The sequence below is a fragment of the Salmo salar genome, chromosome 01 (assembly GCF_965601325.2).
Source record: "Salmo salar chromosome 01, fSalSal1, whole genome shotgun sequence".
Lineage (NCBI taxonomy): Eukaryota > Metazoa > Chordata > Actinopteri > Salmoniformes > Salmonidae > Salmo > Salmo salar.
In genome coordinates, this window is record NC_138291.1 from 169790707 (window position 1) to 169803299 (window position 12593).

The following is a 12593-nucleotide window of genomic DNA, read 5'->3' on the forward strand; positions in this document are numbered from 1 at the left end:
TGCGCTTTTGTTAAATCATCCCCCGTTTGGCGAAGTCGGCTGTCTTTGTTAGGAAGAAATAGTCTTCACAGTTCGCAACGAGCCAGGCGGCCCAAACTGCTGCATATACCCTGAATCTGTTTGCAAGAGAAGTGACACATTTTCCCTAGTTACAAGAAATTCATGTTAGCAGGCAATATTAACTAACTTTGCAGGTTTAAAAATATATACACTTGTGTATTGATTTTAAGAAAGGCATTAATGTTTATGGTTGGAGCAACGTGTACCTAAGCTATTATATGCAACGCAGGACAGGCTAGATAAACTAGTAATATCATCAACTGTGTGTAGTTAGCTAGTGATTATGATTGATTGATTGTTTTTTATAAGATAACTTTAATGCTAGCTAGCAACTTACCTTGGCTTCTTACTGCATTCGGGTAACAGGCAGGCTCCTCATGGAGTGCAATGTAAAGCAGGTGGTTAGAGCGTTAGACTAGTTAACCGTAAGGTTGCAAGATTGAATCCCCAAGCTGACAAGGTAAAAATCTGTCGTTCTGACCCTGAACAAGGCAGTTAACCCACCGTTCCTAGGCCGTTGTTGAAAATAAGAATGTGTTCTTAACTGACTTGCCTAGTTAACTAAAGGTCAAAAAAAAAAAATGTAAATACATTTTTAAAATAAAATACAAAATCGGCCAAATCGGCGTCCAAAAATACCGATTTCCGATTGTTATGAAAACTTGAAATCGGCCCTAATTAATCGGCCATTCCGATTAATCGGTCGACCTCTACTCTGGAGTGATGAAAAACGCTTCAATATCTGGCAGTCCGACAGACATATCTGGGTTTGGCGGATGCCAGGAGTACACTACCTGTCCCAATGGATAGTGCCAACTGTAAAGTTTGGTGAAGGAGGAATTATGGCCTGAAGCTGTTTTTCATGGTTCGGGCTGGCCCCTTAGTTCAAGTGAAGGGAAATCTTAACGCTACAGTTTACAATTACATTCTAGATGATTCTGTGCTTCCAACTTTGTGGCAACAGTTTGGGGAAGGCCCTTTCCCATTTCGGCATGACAATGCCCCCCGTGCACAAAGCGAGGTCCATACAGAAATGACTTTTGAAATCGGTGTGGAAGAACTTGACTGTCCTGCACAGAGCCCTGACCTCAACCCCATCGAACACCTTTGGGATGAAATGGAACACCTACTGCGAGCCAGGCCTAATCGCCCAACATCAGTGCCCGACCTCACTAATGCTCGTGGCTGAATGGAAGCAAATCTCCGCAGCAATGTTCCAAAATCTAGTGGAAAGCCTTCCCAGAAGAGCAGCAAAGGGGGGACCAACTCCATATTAATCCCATGATTTTGGAATGAGATGTTCGACAAGCAGGTGTCTACATATCATTGGCCATGTAGTGGATGTGTACATACAAATAACATGTATACACAAGTTATGACAAAAGATTGTGTTGCGAAATACATAATAGTAAGTTAATTTTAAATATATTTGTTTTCAGTGTTGTTTAACTCCAGCCTTTTCAATAGGTGAGCAATTTAAAAAAAAAATATATATATATATATATTTTTTTACATCAAGTCAAAATTAAATTGCTTTGTTTATTACCTTTTTGGACTTTGAAAAATGTTGCGGTATTGAGAATTATTGCATTAGTAGTTGTGAAAATTGTGGTAAAATGCATATCTGATCAATAAACACAACAATTATGAAACGGATGAATAAAGATCCTAATGTTAGTGATCCAAGAGGAATTATTTTCTGTCAGTTTCGTGAGAATCACCCATATACTTTTGTGCGGCTCAAAGTTTGGAACGGACCATATCCGTCGCTCTGTTTGCGTAGGGCCCTTTACACAAAACTGACACATTGAACAGAACATATACGGACAGTATAACTGAATAAGAGTGGCATCTGTCCTCGACCATTTCAGACAGGGAGTAACTAAATGGGGTAGGGGTGCTATAAATTAGGCTACTTCACTGTCAACACATTCTCTGTTCAAATGTGATTATCAGTCAGCCAGCCGGAAACCGTATAGCTGACCATGTTAAACAAGACAAACATAGAAAAAAAAAACTCTTGAATATGCTGGGAACTGGAAGCTAAATCAGTCCACTGTTAATATGTTTAGGGTTAGGCCTAAACGAGGTTCAGACTTTAAAATGAAATACATACGACACATTTTTATTTTTTTATTATTATGTGAGGAGCGCTTATTAAACGTTTTTCATGTGAATTTGTCCTTGGTCATGTGTCTCCTTCACTCTGGTGACGGTTGATGACCTAAACCATGTTCTTGATCCCATCAAGAATGCAAAACACACATCAAGAATGCAAAACACAGACCTACTAAGGGTACATTTTAGTGTTTCAAGGTAGTGTGTGTCTAATGGTTTGAGCAGTTTGTTGTTGAGCCACACCCATTCTGTCACCCTTCAACAGAAACACAATGTGCATAACCTATGAAGGGAAGTGGGTGGTGGTGGGTCGAAGAGCTTATAAAATAAACCCATTTCTGATCTCGGTGGATGAACTCCCTTGACTACACAAGAAGCTAATGAAAAAAGTTAATATTGGTTCCTGCCTGGCCCCTTCCATTCTACATATTTCCAATGATTACCTCATCGAAGGGATAGGGACAGACAGCAGCAGCATTATGATTGCTCCACCTAACTGCTAAGTGGAGCTTCCTTCCCCCATCCAATCGATTCAGATCTCTGCTAGAGGTCGACCGATTAATCGGAATGGCCGATTAATTAGGGCCGATTTCAAGTTTTCATAACAATCGGAAATCGGTATTTTTGGACACCGATTTGGCCGATTTTTTTACACCTTTATTTAACTAGGCAAGTCAGTTAAGAACACATTCTTATTTTCAATGACGGCCTAGGAACGGTGGGTTAACTGCCTTGTTCAGGGGCAGAACGACAGATTTGTACCTTGTTAGTCCAACGCTCTAACCACCTGCCTTACATTGCACTCCACGAGGAGCCTGCGTGGCAGGCTGACTACCTGTTACGCGAGGGCAGCAAGAAGCCAAGGTAAGTTGCTAGCTAGCATTAAACTTATAAAAAACAATCAATCTTCACATAATCACTAGTTAACTACACATGGTTGATGATATTACTAGTTTAGCTAGCGTGTCCTGCGTTGCATATAATCGATGAGGTGCCTGTTAATTTCTCATCGAATCACAACCTACTTCGCCAAACGGGTGATGATTTAGCACTGTCGTTGCACCTAACCATAAACATCAATGCCTTTCTTTAAAATCAATACACAAGTATATATTTTTAAACCTGCATATTTAGTTAATATTGCCTGCTAACATGAATTTCTTATAGTTAGGGAAATTGTGTCACTTCTCTTGCGTTCCGTGCAAGCAGTCAGGGTATATGCGGCAGTTTGGGCCGCCTGGCTCGTTGCGAACTATGTGAAGTCCATTTATTCCTAACAAAGACCGTTATTAATTTGCCAGAATTGTACATAATTATGACATAACATTGAAGGTTGTACAATGTAACAGCAATATTTAGACTTAGGGATGCCAACCGTTAGATAAAATACGGAATGGTTCCGTATTTCACTGAAAGAATAAACGTTTTGTTTTCGAAATGATAGTTTCCGGATTCGACCATATTAATGACCAAAGGCTGGTATTTCTGTGTGTTATTATGTTATAATTAAGTCTATGATTTGATATTTGATAGAGCAGTCTGACTGAGCGATGGTAGGCAGCAGCACGCTCGTAAGCATTCATTCAAACAGCACTTTCGTGCGTTTGCCAGCAGCTCTTCGCAATTCTTCAAGCATTAAGCTGTTTATGACTTCAAGCCTATCAACTCCCGAGATTAGACTGGTGTAACCGATGTGAAATGGCTAGCTAGTTAGCGGGGTGCACGCTAATAGCGTTTCAATCGGTGACGTCACTCGCTCTGAGACATGGAGTAGTTGTTCCCCTTGCTCTACAAGGGCCGCGGCTTTTGTGGAGCGATGGGTAACGATGCTTCGAGGGTGGCTGTTGTCGATGTGTTCCTGTTTCGAGCCCAGGTAGGGGCGAGGAGAGGGACGGAAGCTATACTGTTACACTGGCAATACTGAAGTGCCTATAAGAACATCCAATAGTCAAAGGTATATGAAATACAAATGGTATAGAGAGAAATAGTCCTATAACTCCTATAATAACTACAACCTAAAACTTCTTACCTGGGAATATTGAAGACTCATGTTAAAAGGAACCACCAGCTTTCATATGTTATCATGTTCTGAGCAAGGAACTTAAACGTTAGCTTTTTTACATGGCACATATTGCACTTTTACTTTCTTCTCCAACACTTGTTTTTGCATTATTTAAACCAAATTGAACATGTTTCATTATTTATTTGAGGCTAAATTGATTTTATTGATGTATTATATTAAGTTAAAATAAGTGTTCATTCAGTATTGTTGTAATTGTCATTATTACAACAACAAAAAAATGGAAAAATATATATATAAAAAAAAAAATATTCGGCCGATTAATTGGTCTCGGCTTTTTTTGGTTCTCCAATAAATCGGTATCGGCGTTGAAAAATGATAATCGGTCGACCTCTAATCTGTGCATAGTAGGGCGATGGACTATTGGAAAGAGTTACGGGCCACAATGCAACCAGGCCCGAGTTTGGAACATACCGTCTTTAGTCGAGTGATGACTGGAAAACTAAATTCTGGCATGGTGCAAAAAATACCAGACACACTATGAGGACAGAGAGGAGACAACTGAACAGGCTCATCCATAACACAGAAATTATTTCTTCACTCAGGTTGCAGCGCGGAGAATAGACCTGAAATTCTATTAATAAATTAGCACGGAATAAGGCCATCAACTAGAAAAATGTCAGGCCTTCTCGTCTCTGCAATATCATGGAGACATTGGTCTTACTAGCTCACAGGAGAAGTAAAAACTAAAACAGCTAAAGGCAGCAAGCACAGATCACAAGCCTTGCATGCTATTCTTTGAGGACTTAGTTGTTACTTTCCCCATGGATTTCTCACTGAGGATGGAAAAGGCTTATGTCATGTCCACAATTGGCCACCACCCTTGAAATGGGTGGTGGTTAGGACAGTCAAAAGCAATGACGCAAGCGAGGCACTGGTCCAAATTCTCAGAGGTCATCACCCACCCAGCTGTGCAAATCCTCTCCCTGTGACTTCAACGCATATCTATCTTTTATTCGATTTTTATTGGCATGGCATGTTTGTTCACATCTACATTGCCTTAGGGCCCTTGCCAAACTTTTAAAGAAGGTGAACTGCTGACAACAGCAGCTGTTCATCCGAGTGTGTGTTGGAAAATAAATATTTTCATTATGATAACTTTACATTTATTAGGATTTTAGGCAAGTTAGTTAAGAACAAATTCTTATTCACAATGACGGCCTACCCCAGCCAAACCCTTACAACGCTGGGCCAATTGTGCGCCGCCCTATGGGACTCCCAATCACTGCCGGTTGTGATACTGCCTGGAATTGAACCACGGTCTGTAGTGACACCTCTAGCACTGAGATGAAGTGCCTTAGACCGCTGCACCACTCAGGAGCCCGAGTGGGTGAGAAAAACTCTATTTAGTGCAATAAGTTTACCACACCATCAAGACAATTATAATCAGAAAGGATTAGGTATACAAAGGCTAGTAATACCACCACCCAATGTGAAAACCATCAAAATGCATTGAAAGCGAGGTGAAAGACAAATCGACAAAGGCCATCGACACCATCCAATGGCCGAATTACTAAAACAATGAACAGCCAGCCAGCTGCTTTCTGCTTACCATGAGAAAGATTAGTTTAGGATATTCTTAAAGCCGTATTTTAGAAGTATGTAAATATTTGCCACTACGCAGTATTGCTGCTATTTACAAACGCTTTGGCTGGCTAGACCAGCAGATGATGCCAATATATTCAATGGCATTCCAACTGTCTGGCATTGATGCTGGGCGGGTCCTTCGCCTATAGCCGACACAAATATGTCTTCCGTCGACAACAGACAATAAATAACAATTGATTAAAATAATGTATATACTAAGGTTATATTCAATTACATACCATATGTATAAATGGGTATTTGATTTATAAACATTTATAAGCTGCACATTTTGCTGTAGAATGGGTCGCGACGTTGTGTGGGCTCGCTCTGTCAAAGTCAACGCAAGGAAGCTTAGCTAACTTGCTAGCAAGCTGACAAGCCAGTGATGTCTTCTGGTTCAGCTAGCTAATAAAGCTAGTCTCCATAAGGTTATACAAGTCTGTTTCAACAAGTTATAAATTAAGCTTGTTTTTTTTACCAGGGAGGAGATGGCGGTGCCCTGAAAGTTATGTCAAATATTGTATAGTACGTTTAGAAACTCCGTGGTTTTGCTGTCGGGCTTGTATCTCCCAGATGCATGTAGCTAGCTAACTTAGTTAGCGGGGGGATGGTGAGGCCACTGAGGTATATAGGGTGAGGCTAGTTGTGAGTGACAAAAATGCTATCCCACACAACCTAACGTTACTAGAAAAAGCAGGATGGTAAAATTGCTCTATGTATAGCTAGTAAGTAAACGCCAAAGCCGTTTTTATTGAAACCCACCACGTGCACGCTTACCTCTACTTTGCAGTTAGCCTGGGTAGCTTTCTAGAACCGGATCAAAAATGTGTGGAAACCTCCCGGAATAAAATAGCTGTCGACGGCGTCGAGCTGTTTTGGGCTGTAGAGCGAGCTGTTTAGGATGTCGCTAGTGACATCATACACCGCAGCACCGAATGTGTAACGATGACTACCGGAAAATACCGAACCTCATCATACTATAGTTTTGCATACTCATGTAATACATTTGTAATAAATGTGACTTAAATTATCATTATTTCTAGTGATAATGAAACTATATCATATCACATTCATTTAGTGACTGTTTCACATGTGTAGAAGTAGACTGGGTGTGTACTCGTGCAGGACGCAGGCCATTTGGCCGGGTGCCACAGAATACATGGTGGTTCTATACAAATATATAAACATGTGTATGGTTTGTATTGTATATACTATCGTATCACCTTATGATTGTTATCTTATTCATAGAAATATAAACATGTTTTGTTATACCCCTGTATCAAATTACCAACGTTTCCTATTATTTTAAATTAACATTGAACGTAATATTGATACATAGTTTGTTTTGTGTTAGCAACTACCTTACACCTTGACCTCTTTCTTCCCTCTCTCTCCAGATGACATCCTGCTACTAGTGAGGTCTGGCCGCCCGACAACCTGCGCGCTTGACCCCATCCCCTCCTCCCTTCTCCAGACCATCTCTGGAGACCTTCTCTCATTCCTCAAATCCCTCATCAACTCATCCCTGACCACTGGCTGCGTCCCCCCTGACTTCAAATGGCCTAGTTGCTCCCCTTCTCAAGAAACCAACACTCGACTCATCTGATGTCAAAAACTATAGACCTGTATCCCATCTTTCTTTTCTTTCAAAAACACTTGAACGTGCTGTCTCTGATCAACTATCTCGTTATCTCTCACAGAACGATCTTCTTGACCCTAACCAGTCAGGCTTCAAGACGGGTCACTCAACCGAGACCGCTCTTCTCTGTGTCACGGAGGCTCTCCCCATTGCCAAAGCTGACTCTCTCCTCTGTTCTCATCCTCCTAGATCTATTTGCTGACTTCGACACTGTGAACCATCAGATCTTCCTCTTCACCCTCCCAGGGCTGGGCATCTCAGGCTCTGCACACTCCTGGATTGCATCCTACTTGGCAGGCCTCTCCTAGAGGATCTCTGTCTGCACCATGTACTCTCACTACTGGTGTCCCCCAAGGCTCGGTTCTAGGCCCTCTCCTCTTCTTTCTATACACCAAGTCACTTGGCTCTGTCATATCCATACTCATGGTCTCTCCTATCATTTCTATGCGGATGACACTCAGCTTCTTTTCTCCTTCCCCTCTTCTGACACCCAGGTGGCGACACGCATCTCTGCGTGCCTGGCAGATATCTCAACTTGTATGTCAGCCCACCATCTCAAGCGCAACCTAAACAAGACGGAACTGCTCTTCCTCCTGGGGAAGGCCTGCCCGCTCAAAGACCATCACAGTTGACAACTCCACAGTGTCGCCATCCCAGAGTGCAAATAACCTTGGAGTGACCCTGGACAACACCCTGTTGTTCTCTGCAAACATCAAAGCACTGGCCTGCTCCTGCAGGTTCATGGTCGCACCATCCGTAGACCTTACCTAACACAGGAAGTGGCGCAGGTCCTAATCCAGGCACTCGTCTTTTCCCGTCTGGACTACTGCAACTCGCTGTTGGCTGGGCTCCTCGCTTGTGCCATCAAACCCCTGCAACTTATCCAGAATGCAGCAGCCCGCCTGGTTTTCAACCTTCCCATGTTCTCTCATGTCATCCCACTCCTCCACACACTCCACTGGCTTCCAGTTGAAGCTCGCATCCACCACAAGACCATGGTGCTTACCTACGGAACAGCAAGAGGAACTGCCCCTCCCTACCTTCAAGCTATGCTCAAACCCTACACCCCAACCCGAGCACTCCATTCTGCCACCTCAGGTCTCTTGGCCCTCTCACCCCTATAGGTGTTCAAGGTCTTCTCTGTAAGTCACTCTGGATAAGAGCGTCTGCTAAATGACTAAAATGTAATGTAAAATGTTTTCCCAAAGTACCTGACACAACTAACCTATTATTGGTGGCCTTGGGTTGAGGATTCAATTCAATTCATTATGACTTTATAATTGCAGTAGTATAACTAGTGCTAGGCCTACAGTAGTACTATGACTCACTCGGGTGGGTTGGGAACCCGGCACACTCACAACATAACTTTATTTGTTTATCCATTTTTTATTTCACCTTTATTTAACTAGGCACACAAACATAACTTACTTGTAGCAAATAACATAGAATACCTACCAATAATGTGCTTCAATTTATATTATAATATAACATGTTTCCCAGATGGCTCTCTGTCTTGAAGTATCACCCTCCTCAGCAGACATGCATGCAGTGAACCATGTTGTCACAACTTTCAATTGTCGGCTCTCTTTACATTAGACAGCCCCATCAAGATAGAATGACAAAGAGGACAGAAACAACCTATAGAAAGACACCCGCTACTCTAGATCCAGAACCCCATATAAACCAGCAATCAACCCTTGCAATCTTCACATTCATTGCAGTGACCGACACAGACCAAACCAGGAGGATGTCAACTTCTGAGGACTTCGCATTGTCCAGTGAGAATTTGGCAGCAAGGGACAATGGCAGAGGCATAGCATTCCACTTGTAAGTACCATATTTCTTTACTATTATCCTGCTGACAGTTACATGAATTAGTCCTTTGCTGAGGGGAGGTTGCCATACCAAATTGTTCTATTTAAGTATATCTGCTGCTGACTGAAAGGTGATGCAGTAATAAAACTCATCATTTGCTCAACAGCTTTGATGCAGTTGACTCAGGATACAGTTTGCGACCTGGTGTCATCCCAACCAATTTTGATGTCCAACAATTACAGGTAAGCCTATTTTGGCTTTATTTTTGCTTATTTGTGTGCTAATACTCTCTGGTGTGACCATGCCTTGTGAAACATACTATTGCCTGATTTGTAGGCAGGCCCAACACCCGACCTCATGTTTATCAACACTCTATGCAAATTCTATCCACAACCCCCATGCTGTCACACCTCTGGGAAGCAGTTGTGATAAAAGCCTATTGTCACGTCCTGACCAGTAAAGAGGTTATTTGTTATTGTAGTTTGGTCAGGACGTGGCAGGGGGTGTTTGTTTAATGTGTTTCGGGGTTTGTTGTGTATGTTCTATGTTAGTATATTTCTATGTTCTTTCTAGGTCTTCTATTTCTATGTGTAGTTTATTGGGTTGACCTTCAATTGGAGGCAGCTGTTCCTCATTGCCTCTAATTGAAGTTCCTATTTAATAGGGGGGGGGGGGGGGGGTTTCTCCATGGGATTTGTGGGTAGTTGTTCCGTGTGTGTAGCTGTGTGCCTCACAGGACTGTTTTTCGTTGTTGTATTAAGTGTTTATTTTGGTTTTCATCTGAATAAAGAAGATGAGCCTATACATTCTCGCTGTGCCTTGGTCCCATCTTTACGTCGACCGTGACACCTATAGGTCTGATGGTGTGATTGGAAGCTTTTACATTATTCTATTGGTCAACTCAGATTTAGAATCCAAACAAATCAAATGTTTATAAAAGAGTCTTAGACTCATTGTGTCGTTCTCTTTTGTTCCTGACCTGCTGTGGTGAGATACCTACACTGTCTAAACACCCCGTGGACTCCTGGGGCATGGCCTTTCAGCCCATGAACTTTCTCCCTCTCTTTATTCATAATAATTGCGTAATCACAGGCCCCATGAGAGGATAACAATATAAATGTATTTCAAATGTTACTTCACTACAGATTCATGCTATAGGTCCAAGCTACCCAAGCAGTACGGGGCTGGCCTACATATCCTTCTACCATAGTTGCTCAAACCATGCTGGAAAGGACAATCAAAAGACTACTAGGCCTAAGTGTTAGCACCAGATACACAGTTATCACCTATTATCTTTTCAATCAAGATTAAAGTGTGTCAGTGTGTTAAACACTCCATAATTATTTGTGTTAAAATTTGGTTTAGATTTATCTGAATTTCTTTGTTTTGATGTTTTCCAGGAAATGCCTAACCTGCCTAGTCCAAGAAATAATCTTCATGAATCTGAGAACAACAATGCTATGAGAAGTCCCACGATTGCTCTATGTTCTTGTGAAGGATCTCCCATCGCCACCACCATTCACCTGATGGCCGAAATGAGTTCACGAGATGAACTTAAAAACAGACTCCGAAGACAGTTAGTGATAACAATCCAGCAACGTGACGAGTACCAGAGGAGAGACAGAGAAGCCAAAGCCAAAGTGAGGATGTTTGAGAGAAAGGCCATTGTGTTGAGGGCACGGGTCAGTGCTTTACAACCAGGTCAAATCCCTTTACGATCTGGTCAGATCTCAAACAACTTAATGCGAGCCAGCAGACAAATACAGGTAGGTTTACTTTTCTGGCTTGATTAGGATGTGTGGGCAGGGCTGTATTTTTGTGCAGATACTGAAAGCTAACGACAAATGGGGTGACCATTCCTTAAACACAACGAAGGCCAAATTTGTGTCAATTATTTGTGTTGAAATTAGATGTAGAACTTTTAGCTTTATTTTTGATCTCTTCCAGGAACTGCGTGAACAGGCTAGACAGTATCAAATGCCTATTCCGATAAGAACTGTTCGTGGATCTCAGAACAGTGCTATGAGAGGCCATGGTGACACTCTCTGTTCTTCTTGTGGCCAACCTCTCACCTCAATCAGCATACGCCTACGGGCGGTGATGAGATCCCGGCAAGCACTGAAAAACACCTTTAGAAGACAATTCGCGCTGATAATCCAACAACGTGATGAGCTCAGGACCAGAGCTAGAGAAGCTGAAGCTAAAGGGAGGATTTTGGAGAGAAGGCACATCCTGATGAAGGCACAAGTCAGAGCTGTGCATGAGGCCTACCTAAGAGATATCCAGTTAGGTAATCTCAGCAACCCATAACCAAATGTTGTGTGAACCTTCGGTTCTGGAACCAGAGGATGTGATGTTTCTGAGAAATTGGAAGTTATTTGATAAAGTTATGTCACTTACCCAAGTGATGAGAAATAGCTAGTTATTTGATGCAAGATGATTTGCAGTTGACAGCAAGTCAATAGCTTTATGACAGGCTTCTCTCTCTCTCTCTCTGAATGAAAATATACAATCAATTCCATGCATTCGTGCATAACAAATACCATGCATAATTCTTTTGAATATACATAATGATCTTAGCTTTTCTGTACAATATTTTAATAAAAATGTATTCATTGTATATATTTATTTTCCCTTTTACCTATATTAAATTGGATGAGAAAAAAAAATGTATAATTTGTAATTGTGTGTATGTAACATAAACCATTGACACTAAAGGAGTGTAGGCTATTACCAGAAAAAAAGATAACCTTTTAAATTGCATTATCGTAACTCAACACTTTCAAGGTATATAAAATAATTTTATTAAAGTATGAAAAATATATATATCCTATTTCATAATTAAAGTAAGTACAACTATTACAATTATCGCCAAGAGCACATCAACTCCTACTGACCCAAATAAACTGTAAAAACAACCCAAACTAAATCATTTGTTTCATTGATATGGTCTTGGTTAGCAGATAGCACCAATCATTAGCCTGGGTACCATTCTGTTCACGCCAAACATGACAAGGAGTTGACATGATAGCACATAAAAGATCTGGGACCAGGCTAATCAATCATAGCACCAACGGAACAATTCCGTAACATTATAAGATGATAAATAGACGGATGCTGTATATGACAGCTATGCGACAGGGTAGCTAGACAGCTATGGTTTGGTATAGTACATTTGTTAGGTGGGTGGCTAGCTATATAGTGTTGTACAGTAGGGTACAGCACAGAATGATACAGTTTGCTGAGATATCATGAACCGTAGAGGTGAAAACATAATGGACTTAGTAGGACATC

General features: G+C 41.5%; 1 protein-coding gene and 1 long non-coding RNA gene across 3 annotated transcripts in view; one reads left to right on the top strand and one right to left on the bottom strand.

Annotated features, from left to right (window-relative positions):
• Positions 1 to 6761, bottom strand: part of sptan1 (spectrin alpha, non-erythrocytic 1) — a 55106-nt gene extending 48345 nt beyond the window's left edge. The window contains exon 1 of the mRNA XM_014142961.3: positions 6623 to 6761. The gene's annotated coding sequence lies outside the window, so the exon portion shown is untranslated. The remainder of the gene's footprint in view (positions 1 to 6622) is intronic.
• Positions 6762 to 6856: 95 nt separating this feature from the next.
• LOC106570677 (uncharacterized) lies at positions 6857 to 12217 on the top strand. 2 transcript variants are annotated; one of them, XR_014378907.1, is made up of 5 exons: positions 6857 to 8626; positions 9206 to 9311; positions 9466 to 9541; positions 10700 to 11065; positions 11247 to 12217. It is a non-coding gene; the product is annotated as an uncharacterized LOC106570677 (long non-coding RNA). The 2 variants fall into 2 exon arrangements; XR_014378906.1 differs by having other exon boundaries at positions 6857 to 9311.
• Positions 12218 to 12593: the final 376 nt, after the last annotated feature.